The sequence below is a fragment of the Carassius gibelio genome, chromosome A4, assembly GCF_023724105.1.
Source record: "Carassius gibelio isolate Cgi1373 ecotype wild population from Czech Republic chromosome A4, carGib1.2-hapl.c, whole genome shotgun sequence".
Classification (NCBI taxonomy): Eukaryota; Metazoa; Chordata; class Actinopteri; order Cypriniformes; family Cyprinidae; genus Carassius; species Carassius gibelio.
Window position 1 is genome coordinate 2,023,494 of NC_068374.1, and position 16,164 is coordinate 2,039,657.

General features: G+C 37.6%; 1 long non-coding RNA gene across 1 annotated transcript; it reads right to left on the bottom strand.

The window, feature by feature from the left end:
- Window positions 1-333: 333 nt before the first annotated feature.
- On the bottom strand, window positions 334-9,089 carry LOC127968653 (uncharacterized). Its single transcript, XR_008156040.1, has 3 exons — window positions 8,956-9,089; window positions 4,140-4,360; window positions 334-1,110 (listed from the first exon to the last, which is right to left on the bottom strand). It is a non-coding gene; the product is annotated as an uncharacterized LOC127968653 (long non-coding RNA).
- Window positions 9,090-16,164: the final 7,075 nt, after the last annotated feature.

The window sequence follows — 16,164 nt, forward strand, 5'->3', positions numbered from 1 at the left end:
CTCTAACTACAAGTGACCTCTTTGTATATCTCTTCAATTCTTTTTTCTAGTATTAACATTAATTAACATCTGCCTAATGTGATGCTAAAAATGCAGTTACATTTGAAACAACTGCCTCTTTCATTATACAGTCAGGTGCACATCATATTACTGCATTAACACAAACAGGGCATTTTCAGTCAATATTAATCACATAAGCTACAACTTTAGACTCTGAGAAGACCATTGTGTTAGTGCTCTCTAAATGAGAGTCAGTTTGTACTACATTACTATAAAAGTCCTATTGAAGTCCTATTGTAACTACTATTAGATTAGTTCACAGCGATCTGTCACTCCACATTAAAACAGCATTTATTGTTTGAATTCTGTAATAAAATGGGCAGAATGTGAAACAGACTTTGTTTCATATCAAAAGTAACAAAACACAAAGGTTATTGTGAGTCCTCATGTGGCTGTAACGGGATCCTTTATTCTCTTTCCACACTGTTTGCACGTGTACGTCCTCTCGCTGGTGTGAACTCTCATGTGATCCTCGAGGTTAGTGTTGTTTGTGCAGCTCATTCCACAGTGCTGGCCCATGACGGTTTCTCTCCAGTGTGAGTCATTATGTGCTTCTTAAGGTGATTACTGTCGGTGAAGCTCTGTCCACACTGATGACATACACAGCAGCTCTCTCTCGAGTGAATACGCATGTGATTATTAAGACTTTCTTTACGAGTGAAACTCTTTTCACACTGATCACAAGCGAACGGCTTCTCTCCGGTGTGAGTTCTCATGTGTGTCTGAAGATTTCCCTTTAGAGTCATTGTTTTTCCACACGGTTTGCAGGTGTACGTCTTTCCTCCGCTGTGAAGGCTCTTGTGGGTATAAAGGGTTCCTTGATGTGTGAAGCTCTTTCCACACTGATCACATGTGAACGGCTTCTCTCCAGTGTGAATATTCATGTGAGCCTTCAGATTTGCTTTCTGAGAGAAACTCCTTCCACACTGTTGGCAGGTGAAACATTTTCTAGCTCCAGTCTTCTGAGCTCTTTTTTCAAAGAAAGATTTTCTCTGGTTATGAAATCTGTTTGATTCAGATCATGACTCTCCTCTTTCAGCGACTTCATGTCTAAAGCAGAAAATGACAAATATTTGTTTAAAGCATTTAAAAACCATCAATATAACAGTAAGCAGAGATAACAGGCTCAGATAAATAAAGGCTTCCTCCACAGGAAGGTTTTTTTTTTCAGTTGAACATTACTCAAAGGGTTAGTTCACCCAGATAGCAAAATTATGTCATTAATAACTCACCCTCATGTTGTTTCAAACCCGTGAGACCTCCGTTTATCTTCAGAACACAGTTTAAGATATTTTAGATTTAGTCCAAGAGCTCTCAGTCCCTCCATTGAAGCTGTGTGTACGGTATACTGTCCATGTCCAGAAAGGTAAGAAAAACATCATCAAAGTAGTCCATGTGACATCAGAGGGTCCGTTAGAATTTTTTGAAGCATCGAAAATACATTTTGGTCCAAAAATAGCAAAAACTAAGACTTTATTCAGCATTGTCTTCTCTTCCGTGTCTGTTGTAAGACAGTAAAAACAAAGCAGTTTGTGATATCCGGTTCATGAACGAATCATTCGATGTAACCGGATCTTCTTGAACCAGTTCACCAAATCAAACTGAATCATTTGAAACGGTTCGCATCTCTAATACGCATTAATCCAGACAGAACGTCTAACAGAAACGGTTCTTGACTAGTGAACGACTCAATGTTTCGTTCATTATCTGGCGCGGCTCGGTGTATGATCTTCATTTCTCTGTGTTCATCTGCAGAGGGACTGAGAGCTCTCAGACTAAATCTAAAATATCTTAAACTGTGTTCAGAAGATGAACGGAGGTCTCACGGGTTTGGAACGACATGAGGGCGAGTCATTAATGACATAATTTTAATATTTGGGTGAACTAACCCTTTAACTCAGGAAACCTTTAATCATTCAATGTCCTCAAACATCTCTAGTGGACTTTATTTACTTAGCTTGTTACTAATTCATGTTTGAATATCTGTTGTTAATTGTATCCTGTAATATAGTACATTTACATTTAGTCATTTAGAAGGCACTTTTATCCAAAACAACTTACAAATGAGGACAGTGGATAGGGATGCACGATCATGATTTTTCATGGCCGATTCAGATACCGATTTTTTACAAGCAAACTGGCCGATTCCGATACCAATTTCCAAAATGTTTTTTTATCTTTAAGCAACAAACAAGAAAGGCAATAACTGCATAGTTCTACAGTCCAAACAACACAATCAACACACATACAATAAGATGTTTCTTAATCAGCATTCAGTATTTGTTTTAGTTTTTAAATTTGGTTTTAAAAAAAAAAGGTCTTTACCATTGAGAGTAAATAAAAGTATCCAATTAAAAAAAATGTGGGTATTGATTCACATCTATATTTTTTTACTTGAGACAATGAAAATATATAACTATCGTCTCAAGTAAAAAAATATAGATGTGAATCATTACACTAAAAATGTTTAATTGGATGAATGAAACACCTTTTTTGAGTGTGCTACAGCAGGTGATTTCTAAATAAAATTAAGTCGATGTAATTTTAAGGTAAAATAATTATCCTAATGCAGAACTGACGTTTACTTTTTGCTTTTCATATGTGTATGCAAGTTCTAATAAAAAAAAAATAAAAAAAACATTTCAGTTTTGTCACAGTTTAGTCCGTTTTGTTTCTTATCTTATGAACAGCTGCCCGTGTCCTGCACACAGATTTCGAAATACTTCCACACATATGACATAGCGAATGATTACAATGTAGTATGTGCACGCGGGCGCACTTCCGTAAAAATCAGCGCCAGCCAATGAAAATGCCATTTGAGCATTAGCTCCGCCCACTACCGGAGAAATCGGTATGTCTTCTGCTTGTTCGATTTTTGAATATCAATAATTCTAAATGAACTCCATTATTTTGACAGGAGAAGACAACAAATAATAGTTTACATATAAGGTGTTGTTTAAGCGTGGTAAGACTCTCGCTCCGTCTCTCTTTGCATGTGTGAGAAACAGCGCTATCAGTAAAGTGACGGTGAGTCGTGCGTCTTCACACAGAGTTTACAGAGCATCAAATACAGGTGCGCTGTGCATCCATTGAGATGAAATGAAAAGTTCAGATCTCTTGATGGAGAGAGAACTCTGAAGCTCAGATGCTGAAATTAATGCAAGCTTCATGCGCTTCAGTCTATGTAGTAAATAAACCTGCACGTCTCTGCCATTCATTGATTCACACAGAGACGCGCAGAACACGGATTCTTTTGCGGCTTAACATTTACAGATACTGGTCCATATGGAGATTTGATTTGATTAATTTATGCTAACTTTGACAAATTCCATGACTGTCCATATTAAAATGTAAGCTTCATTTTCATGACTGGATTTTGAGAATCCGTCCTCGTTTTCTGCTTCGGGGAAATCAAAGCGCTGAACTGGGTTTGAACGGGACCTCGGTACTACCGGTACTTAAAGAAACCTGACACCGTCACATTTACATTTTCTTAGTACTGACTTTCTTAGTACGGTCTTTTGACAACACTACTGTAGATGATGATAACTTCAAACTCTTTGCAATTTTTCTCCTTTCTGATATTGCTCCACTATTTTTCGCTGCAGCATTGGGGGAATTGGTGATCCTCTGCCCATCTTGACTTCTGAGAGACACTGCCACCCTGAGAGGCTATTTTTATAACCAATCATGTTCCCAATTCACCTAATAAGTTGCAAATTGGTCCTCCAGCTGTTCCTTATATGTACATTTAACTTTTACGACATCTTATTGCAAGCTGTCCGAACTTTTTTGCAAAGTGTAGCTCTCATGAAACCTAAAATGAGCCAATGTTTGGCATGACATTTCAAAATGTCTCACTTTTAACATTTGATATGTTATCTATATATTGTGAATAAAATATAAGTTTATGAGATTTATAAATTATTCTATTCCTTTTTTATTTACATTTTGTACAGTGGCTCAAATTCTTTTGGACTCGGGTTTGTATAATGAAAATCTCAAACTTTACTAAATCAGCAATTGCATGAACAGATGTTTTCAAAAAGACTAATTCAGTATTGAGAACGAAAACCAACCTGTTTGTTCCTCTGTCTCTTCATGTTTGAATGTTTCTTCAAACTTCATGTTTTTTCTCTCCTCTTTAATAAACTCCATCTTTATAATAGTGTGCGTCTCAGTCGCTTCATGTTTGACTCTCAAGGTTTCTTCAATCATCAGGTCTTCACGCTCCTCTTTAATAAACTCCATCTTAATAATAGTGTCGCGTTGATCTCAGTCACTTCAGCAGGAGTTTTCCCTGTGTGTTTAAGATGAGAATAATTAACAGAAAGAAAAATAAACCCAAACTAAATCTCCAGAGCCCCTTTCAGATCAGGTAGTTCCTCACTTTCTGCTGAGATTGTTCGCCAGGTAAACAATATACTTTAATGTATTTGGAGTTCCTATGATATTTTTTTTAGCTTTTAAAAACTGTCTGGTTTTCCAGTAGTGGGCGGAGCTAATGCACAAATGACAATCTCATTGGCTGGTGTTCACCTATTACCGTCCCTGTTTTGATTTCAGCAAATCAGTTCGAGCTAACGCACACAACCTGATTAATATTCATGAATTTGGTAGCTCGCTAATCCTTAGTGCATTTTATAATGTGCTTATTAGTAGAATTCATATTATTATTATTATCATTATCATCTTATAAGCAGTGCTTTAAGTGGGCCGGTACGCACCGGTACTCAGTACCGCCACTTCCAAATATAGCTCTTGAGCGTACCGCCACCTCTCCGTGCACCCAGACGTGCTTTTAGCGTACTGGTACGCTCATTTGGACATCTGTTTTAATAGAGGTTTTAATCTTTAGCCTGCGCTGCCGCTTTTCAGAGCGCCCTGCACAATGCACGCTTCCTAATTCGTCCCATCGAGAGCAGAGACTACATTACCCATTCACCCTTGAGTTTTACTAGTGAAAGCGCATGCGATTGCGTCGCTTTTCCCGCTGTCAATATTAACTCCGGAGAAAATGCGTGATACGCACGCGTTAAGTTCTGTAATATTCAAAGACAGTGAACAACACCTTATACGCTCTCTTGGCTTCAGACTCTGAATATTAAAAGAACAGCATGGTCAGATTCAGATGACTCGATAGCTGACTCTTTACCAAATCTGTACATCGCTGCAGGTCAGAAGCAGGCTAATGAAGTAATGCAGCAGCTCTTTCAGGAAGGGTGACCAGACATCCCGAAAAATTCGGGACAGTCCCGAAATCTAAACTGTTGTCCAGAATCCCGAATCTGGCCCTAATTGCAAAATCTTGAGTAGTTATTGTCTGATAAACATTAAAAACTGTCTGCGGAGGTTGAGTCGTCCTGCAACCAGCCCCCGCCGGCTGCTCATTGGCTGCAGCATCTTTTCTCCAAGTTCAAAAAAAATACCGTAGGCGGCTAGGCACGAATTTAGATATTTATTTATCTAATTAATCCATATGCACAAAGACAATACGACCGTTTTGTCCCCTTTTTGTTTTAAAGCTTGATGAAGAGAGAGAGTGCAAGTTGCTGCAGGTGCAGCTGCGATGAGGACAGTCAGTGATGCACGCGTACAGGAGTGTTGACAGTTCGGGCACTGTGTACAAAAATAAGTTTAAGCTCATTAGAGTTAAGGTCTGATTTACACACTGTTACAACTGTCATTTGTTTTTTATGTTTTTTTAATTTTTACAATGGGGATGAGGGGAGTCATAAAAAAAAACATATATATATAATAGAGTACCGGCACCTCTTTTGGGCCACTTAAAGCACTGCTTATAAGTATTATTTTCCCTTTTTTTTTTTTTTTTACAGAAACACTGAATGTCCAACAAAGCACTACCACCAGCCAAGTTCAGTTAAAATATCCATGCATTCAAACATTTTAACCAAGTTTTAATTCTAATTACTAAATATCTATCATTAAATAATAATGTTTTTTAATATTATAATGCTCACACGTGTTGAGTTATCATGAGGCCCACAGTAACCCGACATCAAATCAGTTAACTGACCATCCACAGCTTTAATCGATCGCATCTCTTATTGACAATTAATTGATTAGTCTCTCGCATTAGTCTCTTGCACGTGTTGAGTTATCACGAGCCCCACATTTACCCAACATTAAATCAGTTAACTGACCGTCCACAGCTTTAACCTATCACATCTCTAACTGAGAACTAATCGATTAGACTCTCGCACGTGTTGAGTGACTAGTAAGACAATTCTCAAATAACTATTACGAAGAGTTTTGTTCCACCCACTTAAATGATAAAAGTACGCTGTAAAAATGATTAAGACTGTGTCTGTTCCCCGAATAGTGAGGTCAAAATATAAATATAATGTAGGATCTAGAAAAAATCTTATCGTAATTAAACCAGAAAAATGTAAAGTAAATGAACAAAAACACTTTTTAAAGTTTGGGCTCATAAATATTAGATCACTCACACCAAAAGCAGTTATTGTAAATGAAATGATCACAGATAATAGTTTTGATGTACTCTGCTTGACTGAAACCTGGCTAAAACCAAATGATTATTTTGGTCTAAATGAGTCGACTCCACCAAACTACTGTTATAAGCATGAGCCCCGTCAGACTGGTCAACAATATATAGTGATATTCTCAATGTTACCCAGAAAACAGGATACAGGTTTAACTCTTTTGAAATACTTCTGCTAAATGTTACTCTGTCAGACATGCAAAAGAAATCTAATGTATCTCTTGCTCTGGCTACTGTGTACAGACCACCAGGGCCGTATACAGAATTCCTAAAAGAATTTGCAGATTTCCTCTCAGACCTTCTAGTTACAGTTGATGAGGCGCTAATCATGGGAGATTTTAATATTCACGTTGATAATGCAAATGATACATTAGGACTTGTGTTTACTGACCTAATAAACTATTTTGGAGTCAAGCAAAATGTCACCAGGCCCACTCATCGTTTTAATCATACACTAGATTTAATTATATCGCATGGAATCGATCTTACTGCTATAGATATTGTACCTCAAAGTTATTACAGACCATTTCCTTGTATCGTGCATGCTGCGTATAACTGATATTAACTATATGTCGCAGCGATACCGTCTGGGCAGAACTATTGTTCCAGCCACCAAAGAAAGATTCGCAAATAACCTGCCTGATCTATCTCAACTGCTATTTGTACCCAGAAATACACACGAATTAGACGAAATTACTGATAACATGGGCACTATTTTCTCTAATACATTAGAAGCTGTTGCCCCCATCAAATTGAAAAAGGTTAGAGAAAAACGTACTGTGCCATGGTATAACAGTAATACTCACTCTCTCAAGAAAGTAACTCGTAGTCTTGAACGCAAATGGAGAAAAACTAACTTAGAAGTTTTTAGAATTCCATGGAAAAACAGTGTCCAGCTATAGACAGGCTCTAAAAACTGCTAGGGCAGAGCATATACACAAACTCATTGAAAATAACCAAAACAATCCTAGGTTTTTATTTAGCACAGTGGCTAAGTTAACAAATTACCAGATGCCACCTGATTCAAATATTCCACCAACGTTAAATAGCAATGACTTTATGAATTTCTTCACTGATAAAATAGATAACATTAGAAATACAATAGCGAATGTAGATTCTACAGTGTCTAACGCTTCAGTTTCATCCATCGCACCCAAAGATAAACTGCAGTGCTTTACAACTATAGGACAGGAAGAGCTAAATAAACTTATCACTGTATCTAAACCAACAACATGTTTATTAGATCCCGTACCCACTAAATTACTGAAAGAGCTGTTACCTGTAGCCGAAGAACCGCTTCTCAATATCATAAACTCGTCTTTATCTTTAGGTCACGTCCCAAAACCATTCAAGCTGGCGGTTATCAAGCCTCTTATTAAGAAACCAAAACTAGATCCTAGTGTACTGGCAAATTATAGGCCTATTTCAAATCTTCCATTTATGTCTAAAATTTTAGAAAAAGTTGTGTCTGCTCAATTGAGCACCTTCCTACATAAAAATGATCTGTATGAAGAATTTCAGTCAGGTTTCAGGCCCCACCATAGCACAGAAACTGCACTTGTTAAAATTACAAATGACCTGCTCCTTGCGTCAGACCAAGGCTGAATCTCATTTCTAGTCTTACTTGATCTTAGTGCTGCGTTCGACACCATAGATCATGACATACTCATAGATCGATTACAAAACTATACAGGTATTCTAGGGCAGGCTCTAAGATGGTTTAGATCCTACCTGTCCGATCGCTACCATTTTGTTTACTTAAATGGGGAGTCATCTCATTTATCATCAGTAAAATATGGAGTGCCACAAGGATCCATCCTAGGTCCCCTTCTATTTTCAATATACCTGTTGCTCCTTGGTAATATTATTAGAAAATACGGAATTAGCTTCCACTGTTATGCTGATGATACTCAGCTATATATCTCAACGAGACCAGATGAAACTTCCCAATTATCTAAGCTAACAGAGTGTGTTGTAGAAGATTGGATGACAAATAATTTTCTCCAATTAAATTTGGATAAGACAGAGATATTAATTATTGGACCAAAAAACACTACACAGAATCTTGTAGATTACAATCTGCAACTAGACGGATGTACTGTTACTTCCTCTACAGTCAGAAATCTGGGTGTTATATTAGACAGCAATTTGTCTTTTGAAAATCATATTTCCAATGTTACAAAAACTGCATTCTTCCATCTTAGAAACATTGCCAAGCTACGAAACATGTTATCTGTTTCTGATGCAGAAAAGCTAGTTCATGCATTCATGACCTCTAGACTGGACTATTGTAATGCACTTCTAGGTGGTTATCCTGCTTCTTCAATAAACAAGCTACAGGTCGTCCAAAATGCAGCAGCTAGAGTCCTTACTAGGTCCTGACCATCGACAGCTTTAATCGATCTCATCTCTTATTGACAATTAATCGATTACCCTTTCACAGCCCAACATTAAATCAGAGAAATGTGAGAGGGGCCTAGGTCCATCTCAATCAGATCCCTAGAAAGAGAGTCAGTCAGAGCGAGTTAATGATTAAAACATTAACAAAGCATCTTAACGAGAACAATTATAACATCATACTACAACTAAATATAGTAAATAGTAATTAATATTATATAATAGCAATCTTTTAAAGTTCTGAACACTACACAACAATCAGTCACACACAAACATCAGAAGCAGCAGCTTTAACGTGCTTCACAATAAGCAATGGCGCGGGAAGGGGGGTGCTGCGGGGGCTGCCCCTGGTGGGGGGCTGTGGACTAACCTAATATTGTACTTAAAAACGTGAAAAAAAAAAACAGACATAACATTGTGTTTAATGTGGGATTAAGATATAGTGTATAAGATATAAACTAATGATTAATTATTGTAATATTTCGTTGATAAAAGACTAACCTAGCCTCCTCAGGAATGCTTCCGTCACCTCACACTTGTTTGGTCATGGCTGGCAATAAGCAGCAGAAACGTATTTCTGACTTTTTTTCGGGTAACACAGTTAAGAAAAGTAAAAATAGTGATGGGAATTCTTCTCAAACAAAGGATGTCATGACCATCCCCGTTCTCAGTGGCGTTTTCTCCCTGAAGCCAAGGGAAGCCATCTCTTCCGACAATCACTATTATTGTAAATAAAAAAATTATTTGACTTGTGACTTGGCCTCTCATTTCTATGGAGAAAATGAAATAAATGTAGAATTTGTCATGCTTTGTTCCGATCAGAATAATGGGCGTTTACTAGCCGCTCTCAAGCGCACGACCGCATGCATAATTTTGCCACAAAGAAATGATTATGAATTTGTCAAAAATAGCAAGGAGACATTTAATTGTTTATTAATAAAATGGTGTTTTCTGTGTCGCTGCAAAGACGATGCGGACTCGCCATGAACGCCAGAGAGAAATGCACATTTCATATGGATTAGGCCCTCATATTCAGAGAGTAGCCTATTTCTTTTCGTTTTGAATATTTTCGTTTAAAAGTAGACATTTTTAAGCTTTCTATAATAGATAGCCTATATTTCTCAGAACTGTCTGTGAGGCACAAGCTGAGTTTCTGCGCCCTCCAGTTCACGTGCAATACAAGTGATGTGCTGGCACCTTATTACATTGTCTGCTAATATATTTGCTTGTTTATTAAATACAGGCAATGGGTTGATAAAATATTGATCAAAATTAAGATACAATTTATACAAAACGAAAATCTTTTAACAAAACTTTCTACAAAACAAAACTCAAAGTGGTCAAAATCATGTCTTACCCACTCCATGTCTCATAGGCTATTGCGCATTATGTATCATATCTTTCTCATGCTGCATGCTCACTTTCATAATAAACATTGGTTAAATAAATAAAAAAATTACATTAGCCTATAATATTTAAACAAATATGAAACCAAATATGTTTTCTTTAATGGCTACAACACATAGCCTAAACAGTACAGAGATTTTTTTATTATTATTTATTTATTTTTATTAAACATCAAAGTACAAGTATAAAACAGTAACAATCACGCCAGGGGAGAAGACTAGTAGAGAAATTTCATCTCGTCAGTCACAACATAATGACGTCACATATTTTCCAACAGAGCAAATTAAGACGTAACTTAAATACTTAGAGGAGCTGATTCACTTAATAGGGAGTGAAACGAGTCGCCTTTTTCTGTTTCTCGTGTTATTCATTAACTCACGAGAAATTACACAAATTAACATCGGATAAAGCATTTCAGTTTACCTTGAAAAACATTCGCTTTTCCGTGGATTTAAACACAAAGTGATTAAAACCTTCTTCAGCCGAATCATAACAGAGCCGGAGCGTGGCGCTGCCTATGACGTCACATCGGCATACCAAAATAAAGGTCCTGTTTCCCACGCATGATTATCAATGTCGACTGATTCTTAAAATGTTATTGTAATGATTTATTTGACCATATTGCCCAGCCCCATGTCTAATATAAAGCCTTATCTGCCTGCAGATGATAGACAACTTTTGATTTAACATATGAGGAAGTACACTGACATGGAAAAGCCCTGAACATTAAAAGGGAAAGAGAAAAAATATAAGACTGTTTTCAGAAAGTGAGGAACAGGTAATTTTAGTTAAGACTCATGGAAGTTAGTAAAGAAGTAATGTAATCAGTTAGTCTTTTGACTTGGATTATTTGCTGAAATGTGATATTTAATACAAATTCCACAGCATTCTTTTAAAAAGGCTGTTTTTTCTCCCCACTTTGCAACACTCAAATATCACTTAGCTATGTATTCCAGCAGCATGGATGTTTTGAGGGCGCTAAAGAACAAAGGTATGCTTTAAACTCTGCACCACTCACAACATTATTACACAAGCCACTGAACTCATACACACTCATCTCACTCTTGAGATAGTTTCTAAAACTGTGACAAATTATTGTAACATTCTCCATCTATTCCATCTAGTCAATCCCATTGTTTAATGTAATGTTAACCTAACATTTACTTTTTTAGACTTATTTCTCTGAAGAGACATTTCAAGAGAAATCATAAACGGTTGTTGAAAAGTCATTGAAATATAGTTGACCGGAAAATATGATTGAAAATCCATCGATTTTTGGTTGACCGGGAGATCAACGGGAGGTATACCCAACGTACTGCACCGGACACAGCTCATTTCTGGACCCTTGGCACAAGCGTACAGGTAAGCTTGCTTAATGTTCGATATGAATGACTTGTACTAAATCAAATACTAGGCTGATTTTTAACTTGATGGTTAGTGTAGTAACCGACGCAGTGCTGCAGTCACTGAAATTGATTTTTGTTTTACCAATATGTCAAAATCTGCCAAAAGTACTTCGTGGTTGTCTTCTATGTTATAAAGTTAGCAAAACCTCCGAGTCCAGTCTACTGATGAGTCTATGACAGTCTATGATAGCTAGCTCAAAATACATGTCTGTACCCATAGATACGTGTCATAAAAATCTATTAACACAGCACCGTTATTTCTTCTGACCGCCAAACCAACACTAGCATAGTGCTCCACCTAGCGCTACCAACAGTGACCGCGGCGGGCGTAGCCCACGTACTGGTACTTCTTAATAGAAACATCTTGTGGCACGAATGTACCAATACAAATAAATACAACATCTCCAGTTATTTAGCTGAGCATCAATTGTACGTTAGTACAATTAGTTTAATTTAATAAGAGGCGATCTAGAGTTGAAATGTTTTATTTTTTATTATTTTTTTATCAAGTGATCAAAGTGTTTGTTGTCGCTGCGATCAGTGGCCCGGATGCTCTGTACAGTCTGCACTGTGTAAGGTCTGCACTCGGACACGTGCTTCAATCCGTTGTGGAGACCAGACGGTCTATTCGTTCCGGTGAAATTACTAAACATAAATATACACAAACGTATCCCTGTCTGATATTCAACAATTGATAAATATAATCAGTTTTGATAAATACATTTAAAAAAAACATACGAGTGTGGGTTAAAACCCAAACCCGGACCTCTGACACGCAAGGCAAAAGTTCTACCACTGAAACATTTGAGCTGACAAACAGATATATTGTAGCTTGATATTCACTATAGGAAGAAAGTGCAGCATAAAAAATAGCATCTTTTAGCATTAAAATCCCTTTAACATTTAAGGTGATCTGAGAGGGCGGGGGAGTCCAGTTAATGGGGCGTAATTCATTAGCTTTAATGAGAATTGTATATTTTATAGACCTACATTAAAGTGTGTTGCGTTTTTTATATTTTACATTTATTTCTTGAATGCTACTATTATATCAACTGTAGCTGAAACGAAAAAACCACTGTATATTTAATTTGTATATTATGTTGTTTATATGAAACTTTCTTTGTTTTTATATTTTTAATAACCGATTGCTTACCTGAGTTCATATGTATAAAATACAGTCACACTGTATGATTGTGAATTTTAATTGCTGTTTTTAACAGAGATTTTTGTCTTTTCTGTTCTTTTACAGATCACTATTGCACACCAAGTAAGCAAAACTACTTTTTTGATTTCATTTTATTTTATTTCTGCAAACAACTTGCGCCACTTGCAATTGCACAATGACTTCACGCTGGTCAAAGAGGCGGAAAATTAAATCAATGCTTAGGACCACAGAGTCAGAAATCCTGCAGCAGTATGAGAAAACCTACACTGGTTCCAAAATGCAAGGCAACACTGTTGCAGAACAGGAACATGTTGAATTTTCAAGTGTAGCATTGGAGTCAGGTGAATCTAGCTCAGTTGTGAAGCAACCAAGTATAGGGGAACTTGAGCAGAGGTCAGCAATCAATGATCTCTCATTAGACTCTGTTTACGACTGTCCATCACCTAGGCCTGTTGATTCAGAATCAGATGTTTCTGATGCTGAAGCTCCAACATCAGAGTTAATGTCAAGTCTCAGATTTTGGGCCTCCTCCTTTTCGGTCATTAGCAGCATTGACTGCACTCTTGAGCATTTTGCGAGTGTTTCATCCAGAATTGCCAAGAGATGCTCGGACAATTCTCAAGACACAAGGTGAAATAAAAACTGAGAAAATGGAAGGTGGGGAATATTATCACTTTGGCCTAGCTACTGGATTGATGTCAAAACTGAAATCTCTGAAGCTGCCGGCTAATTTGACCACAATTAAGCTGCAGTTTAGTATAGATGGTTTACCACTATTCCCAAGCAGCAAAACTCAGTTCTGGCCCATTTTAGCTACCATTAATGTTGATTACAGAAAATTGCCAATCCTTGTCTGCCTTTTCTGTGGCTTTACCAAACCAAAGAGTGTCTTTGAGTTCTTGGGTCCATTTATTGAAGACCTTAGTGGCATTCTAAAAAATGGCATTGTTCACAATGGACAGCAGATTTTGACAGAAATGTGCTCATTTATATGCGACGCCCCAGCACGAGCTTTTATTAAAAATGTAAAAAGCCACAATGGTTATTCAGGATGCGACAAGTGTTTTCAAGTGGGTGAAAACAAGATGATATATCCGGAAACAAATGTTAGATTGAGGACAGACACAGACTTAAACACTATGACTCATGATGAACACCACTTAAACCAAACACTGTCCCCACTAGCTAGTCTGGTCAAAATGGTGACAATGTTCCCATTGGATTACATGCAGTTGTGCTGTCTTGGGGTAACCAGGAAGTTGCTATATATCTGGATGAGGGGCAAATCAATTGTTGATTTCCTTCGTAACTCACTTTGGTCAGCTATATGGGAAAGGTGAAATCACCTACAATGTCCATCAGCTGACACACTTGGCGTCAGAATACCGTCTGTTTGGTCCCTCGGACAACATATCTGCATTTCCTTACGAGAAATATTTAGCGCAACCAAAGCACCTATTGCGCAAGCCTAACTTGCCTTTACAGCAAGTAGTAAAAAGGCTCTCAGAATCACCTGCACCAACCTTGAACACAGTGAAGAAAGGAAAAAGATTCATGCATCCTCATTACGGTGGTCCATTGATCTCTTCATTAAGCTGTGGGGACCAGTTCTGTAAGCTTGTTACAGAAAAGTACACAATATCATCTAGGTCTGGGGATAACTGTTTTCAAATTGTAGATGACATTGCCGTTGTTGAAAACATTGTCAGGGTAGGTCAGGACACTTACATAATTTTTCGCAAGTTTACCAAAAAAGAGTCCTATGGCCAAGTATCCCTTTCCATCTGAAAACATTGGGGTATACACAGTTTGGGGGTTGTGCAAGAATGTCGGTGTGACTAGGCTTCAGCACATCGGCAAAAGTACATAATTTATCCAGACAAAACCAAGTTCATCGCCATTCCCATCATTCATACCAATAATTTTTTTCCAAAATTTCCAAATCAGTTCATATAATCAGTTTATGAAGTCAGTTCATCAGTTTATAAATACGTTTTTTTTTCCTTGCTTTTTTTCTATAGTCTTTGTAATCCCCTGATATAAAAAAATGACCACATGGTGCTGGTATAAGATATGTGGTATAAGAATCTGAACATACCCCTGTCTGACATAATTTCTCCTGACTCTTACTGTACTTGACGAGGTACAGATGAGGCAGATGAGAACTGAGGTTCATGATGAGGCAGCGAGGAGCCTGGACCGATATCTCAATAGAGATTGTGACACCACTGACATCCAGTCTGAGGAGGAGAGCCACCATTCCCTGAAAAGAAAAAGAAGGTAATAATGAATGTACAATTTCCAGATGCCGAAAATGAATGTCACCCACCCCTCCCATCCGTGTGCAAGCTTAGGTTTCACTCACGGTCGAGCTGTTATCACGCGTCTGCCAATCAAAGATTAAAGGGATAGTTCACTTTGAAATTACATTTTGGTTTGTTTTAGGTTACCTCAAGGGCATCCAAGATGTAGGTGTCTTTGTTTCCGCAGTAGTTTAAATTTTTATATTCAAATTTTATATGTATGTGTGTGTGTGTGTGTGTGTATAGTATGAGTTTTTAAAAGAAGAAATTTTCGGCTTCAGTTTTGGTTTTCAGCCAAGTGCATCCTAAATTTTCGGTTTCTGCCCAGAATATTCATTTCGTTGCATCACTAGTTTCAACCATTTGTTGTTGAAGTGCAATTGAACAGTTTAAAAATTTGTTGACATGCGCAGGTTGACAATTTAAGTGCTTTGCTCCCTTGTTTACTTTTAGACTGAATCCAGTTTAACACTTAGACGAGGAGCCCCAGAATGAAGGCAGATTCACCCAAGCCCCAAAAGTGTTATTTCCAGGTAGTGTTAGCCACACTGTGGCATGTGTATGTGTGTATGTGTGTGTAGAGACTCTAAATATGCATTACACACATTTTCCCTTAAACACCCCTCAACCCCCCCCCCCCCCCCCCCACAATTTTTTTCTTTACACAAAGCAGCGACCCAACTAGCCAGTCAGAACAGCCAACCATCACCACCTCCACGAATCTATCAGACCCTCCAATGCCCCAATTCCCCAATATTGTCTTACCCCAATGTTCCAGCATCGTTCCCTGGTGATGAATTGGTGTTCTCTCCAATGAATTTACTCCAGAGGCCATCTCCTGAAGGTATGCTTTTAAAAAGAAGTAATTAAATTCAATCAATTCAAACATTCAAAATCGAGCCA